This window comes from Aegilops tauschii, chromosome 2 (assembly GCF_002575655.3).
Source record: "Aegilops tauschii subsp. strangulata cultivar AL8/78 chromosome 2, Aet v6.0, whole genome shotgun sequence".
Taxonomy (NCBI): domain Eukaryota; kingdom Viridiplantae; phylum Streptophyta; class Magnoliopsida; order Poales; family Poaceae; genus Aegilops; species Aegilops tauschii.
In genome coordinates this window covers 424,235,201-424,240,904 of record NC_053036.3, presented here as the reverse complement: position 1 = coordinate 424,240,904, position 5,704 = coordinate 424,235,201, and positions in this window count along the sequence as shown.

Here is a 5,704-nt window from a genome sequence, read left to right as displayed (position 1 = left end):
GACAGGGAGCTCGGCTCCGCGCCCCCTGTTCGCTGCTCCGTTGCTGCGCCTCTGGCCGCCCTCACCTGCCGCTGGCCACGCTCGCCGAGAGCCCCTGCGTGCCAGCCGCGCCCTCGCTTGCTCCTGTCCGCACACACGCCCGCGCCCCGTCGCACCCTGGCCGCGGGCCCGCGCCGCCCGCGGCTCCCGCGCTCGCCCTGCTGCTTCTTCTCCTTGTAGTGTTGCTGCTGCGCTGCTGTTGTTGCTCGGCTACTGCCGCTGCTACTTGCTGCCGTGCTGCCCTGCTCCCACTAGCTGCTGCTACTATGCGCTGCTCCTAGCTACTGATGCCGCTGTGTATTCCTACTACTGCCGCTCTTGGGCATGGCCACCAAGGCCCCTGTGCATGCCCGTGTGGCTAGGTGTTGCTGTGCGTGTGTATGCACAACCAAGTGCACGTATGTGTTCTGGCACATGGAGCCAATCCAAATTAATTAGTGCTAATACAGTTTAGTTTAGATTAGATTGTTGTTTAGTTAGCCTGATGTATCCATGACACATTGGCCCCCCTTTAATTAAATCAATTTAGTTGACCTATTAGAACCCGAGTCAATGACATGTGGGTCCACCTTGACCCTGTTGACCAGTCAATGTTGAATGGTTGACCTACTGACTCAGCACCCCCTAGCTCCACTATCAGACTCACACAACCACTGCTTGGGTACACTTCAGGGTGAATCTAGCACTTATCCATTTCATATTTTTGAATTAAATTAATTCCAGAAAATTAGAAAACCATTCAGAACTTTGAAAAATCATAGAAATTAATCCGTAGCTCAGATGAAAATGTTTTCTACATGAAAGTTGCTTAGAACGACGAGAAAAATCCGAAGACGCGGTTCGTTTACCTGTTAGACGCCTCTAACTATCTGAACATGGAACTTTCCCCTCCGGTCATCTGTTTGACACAGGTCCGGAACCAGGAAAACATTCCCGGTTGAATTCCCCCTTCACCTTTATCGTGTAGCCATACGTTGGGTCACACCCGGCACAACATATTGCCATGTTATGATTTGTGATGCTATGCTTGCCCCGAGACCGATGTCGCCCTTGTGATCGACTACGTCGACGATGACACTTCTTCCTTTTCAGCAGAGCTTCCAGGCAAGCCCCCCTTTGATCATCCTGATATCGCCCATTCCATTCTCTCATGCTTGCATTAGATTTTGCTACTGTATTGATTGCTCCTATTCTGATGCATAGCCTGCTTTTGTACCTGCTTTCATACCTTACCTGCTTATTCTAAACTGCTTAGTATAGGTTGGTTAGTGATCCATCAGTGACCCCCACCTTGTCCGAGTTGCCCCGCTTTATGTTCAAAGACCCGATCAACGGGATCGAAGACCAGGTCCCGGCACCGCACATCACCCCCCCTTAATTGTACGACTATGTTCACGCAACTTACTCAACTATGCCAGAGCCCATAATGGCTTGTGGCTGCACACGGAAGTTTCTAGCATGAATAATCTTATGATCCCTTTGAGCCTGGGTGGCGAGCCGTAGGATGATCACACGGGTCCTCCGGGATATCCTAGGATAACACTGGATTCTCCAGGTGCCCGCAACCAATCCACCCAGATGTGTATTAAAGTAGCCACCTTAAGTTGAACCATTAAGTAAACAATCTCACATCTGTCATGGAATACACTCAAACCCAATCCACGTCTACGAGCATAGCATGGCAATATAAGCATAACGTAATAGTAACTCCCAAGGTTTGAATGCAGGGCAATAGGTTCCTACCTCATCAACTACTTCCCAATACCCACATGTTATCAATCCTACTCATGCAATGTTTGAGGGTGAAACTAATGCATAAAAACTGGGTATGAAAGGGATATGATCAAAGTGTGAACTTGCCTGTACTGTTGATGAAGATGATTCGCACTCATAACTCCTGATATTTCTACTCGTCACACTCTGGTCAATCTATCATAAGCAAGCAATAGTAACCACGCATAAGCAATCACTCAAAAGATCGGAAAGAACGAAGAAGACACTTCGGAAAACATCAAAACCAAGCAAATAACTCTTGCAACATAAAACAATTTCTAACAGTACCAAAATTATGTGAATTTGGCATTATCAGAAAGTTTAGGTCAAGAGCTTTAATTTGCAAAAAGAATCAACTAAATCGGAGTTATAAAACTTAAGTTATGATCGAACGAAGTTTGAATTCAAATCTGATCTAATTCAAATTTTAAAATTTAAAAAACATGTTTAAGTTGTTTTACTGGATAGAGGGGTTCATAACGACGAAGTGGGCGTTGGTTTCGTTGAATTTGGACTAACAAGCAAAAAGTTACGAGCGTTGCACGATCGGGGACTAATCTATAAAAATAATAATTACGAATAGGTCCCTGGCGTAAATAAACAGAAAACGAAAAGACTAAATAACGAACGTTCATTTATAAGATATAAACAGTGGACGTTCGCTGTTTAATAAAACCTAAAAAACCAGATCTAGTCTAGGGTTTTAAAAAAACCGAACTTAAAAGAAAAACCGGATCGGACCGGCGGTTATACCGGTCGGCGGCGGTCGGGCGGTTTTTCGGAAATAAACCAGCGGTGGATCGGGGCTTCGGATTCCGGCGGGTTTCGGCCGGCGGTGGCGCACCTACGCGGCCGCGGCGGTGGCGCGTGCGGGCGTCGGGGTCGACGGCGGCGTTGCGGCAGCGGCGCGGCGCTGGCGGTGAGTGGAGCGGCAGCGGCGCGGCTACGCGGGGCGGCGATGGAGCAGCGGTGGTCGCGATCTGCGGCGCTGTGCGGCGGCGCAGGTGCGGGCAAGGGCGGCGGCGCGAGGAAAGAGAGGGGGCGGCGCATAAATAGGGGGGAGCAGTGGCATGGAGGAGGGGAAAAGGAGGAGGCGGCGGCTTCCGCGTGTGGCACGACGGCGACGATGGCGTGCAGGAGGCGGAGTCAGGGACGAAGGCGGCGGCGCGCTGGGCCTCGGCCTGGCCCGCTTGGAGCTGGGCCGACCTAGTCGGCGAAGGAAAGAGTTTTTTATTTAAAAAACACAACGAAAATAAAATAAAAGCGAAATAAAATAAAATAGAACCTAGGCATACTTTATATCAAAAATTTCAGAAAAATATTTTCTACGAGATGAACATTTTTCTAGAGTCAAATAAAACCCACAAAAATTTAAATAAATCAAAGAGTGCTACTGCTCTAATAAAATCCAATAAAAATCATTTTAAAAATACCAAAATTAATTCAAATTTATTTCTCTCCAATTTTCTGATGTACGGAATCATTCTACCCTAATTTCCATATATTTTATTTTTGGAGAAAAATAATTTGAATAAAATCCAAATAACTCCAAATTGAAAATAATTTCAAAAGGACTTAAATTGGATTTCTTCGCAACTCCCAACTCATATTTCATATAATTGTAAGAAGTCATTTTATCTTCTCTCATGAAAATCATTGAGTTGCTTAAAGTTTCTGAATTTGAAATATTTCCTAGTGAGATTCAAATATTTTCAAAAACCCTTTTCATTTATTTAAATGGAAGAAGTCATGTCATCTTCTCTCCAGGGTTTTGTGGTGAAAAGAATTTGAATTCACGGAGATCATAAATGCAAGATGAAAGTTTGGGAAAGTCCTTTTATTCCCTCTCATTTAACTTTCAAAAAGTTTCGAATTTCACTCACTTTCAGTCAATCAATCACACAACAATCAAACAAACAATCAAAACTATCTATTTAATATAACATTCCAAAATTTAGAATTTTGGGATGTTACAAACCTACCACCATTAAAATGAATCTCGTCCTCGAGATTCGGACAGGCTAGCAAGAAATAGGTTAGGGTTTGGGGTCTTCTCAAAATCCATCGATCATTTCCAGGGTCTCGGGTGCTACCACCCTTAAAAACATGGTTACGGTCCCATCACTACTCATATACTCCATCCTTATTCTTGACAGGGCCGGTCTTCTCAGATCTTCAGTATAATTCCTTCTCTGGCTCTTCCGGTAGCGGCATAACCTTTTCCTCAATTCTTCTGTCCTTTCATCTTGGTAAGGTTATTCCGAGACTGGGTGTGGCGCCAATACTAAACAACTATCGATATCTCATGGTGGTCAACCATTTATGGTTTCTCCTGCAGGAAATGGGTCTAGGCTTCATTCTCACCGTATGACCTACGATTGGCAACAACTGCCTTGTACAATGGAAAATTGTCCTACCATTCTAAGGTTTAAACAAGGTTTTGATCGTCGTCTCTCTACTATAGGTAAGTCACTCAGATTTACCATCCCATATAGCAAGGCGAATAATAAGAGTAAGTCAGTATGGTGATCAATCCATCCCGCACCCAAATCATTACCTTGTATATGGTTTAGTGAATCTCGTATTCTAACACTCGGTCATCCTCACAAGCATTGCAGAATTTCTCTTGTCGATGAACCAAGTTCGGATAAATCCATTGATTCTGCAAGCCAAACAAACATCTATCGTTCCTTCACAACTCTCAGGTTTTGTGTTACTCCTATTAAATCGTCTATTGCTAAAGTTGTAACTTCTTCCAGGGTTTTTCCTTCAGCAAGAATGTGCTTGCTTCTTGGCAGGTCCTGGGGCCTGTGGGTTATGGCCTATCTCATCACTTGTAAACCTTGAACTCATCATCGGGGCAACTGATCATTATTCCAACACCTAGCTTCCCAGCGTTCTTAAATCCATCCAATTGTACTGTCTCCCTTCCTTCTATTGGTACCAAACTAAGACGTGATTACTCAGACTCATCATGGAGTCACAATTGCTCCATATTACCAACATTATATCCCCTTAATATCCAATAGTACTTCATCCCTTCATATTCTTGGGGTATCCCACATATCGAGACAAAACTCCTTCTTATTTTGTCCGAAGTCCACTCCGTGGAATATCATTATCTTTTTCAGGGGTCAAGGGTCCTCACAGGGTACTACCACCCTTAAAATGCTCCAATTCTTCCATAGACCATATTTCTCATATCCTCGAAAATGGTCAGAATCTTTCTTCATAAAATCCAAATCAGTACCAACGATGCTAACTTTATTGATTCTCCAATTACTACAATCTCTTGCTTTTCCATTACATTCCTCAACTCATCGCCTCAATATACAGGAAATGTTCTCACTACTACTACTATACTGTTGTTGCAATCTCAACTATTTAGCACAAGCCTCCTGTGGCACCCCGGCTCAGAGCGACCGGTTTACCCTGCATTGCCAGCCCAGAGATCATGTCTTCTGGCAACACACAACATATTGGTACAGAAAACAACCGCTTTATTGATGCTAGCGGAACATAATTCATATTACAACAGTGGTCGAGGCCAAGCGGCACAGTCGGTGCGGCGGAACAATATGTACATTATTTAGTGAACATAAAGGGGCCTCGACTCAAACAACTACGTGGCAGCGGAATAACGTCGTAGCGGAAGCTCCATATCACAGGGACACTGATGTGGACACGATCTAGACTCGAACAGCGCTCCTTTCCAACGAGACTTTCCTGAAATCTGGCATGACATGCCAGGTCAGTACATTGAATGTACTTGCAAGCTCACAACAAGCATAATCATAATGACAAACAATATCATGATATTTAACCAATTATTAATAATGCAACATTATATGTCAACATGCTGTGATCAAGCCCGAACGTCCCTCAGGACAGC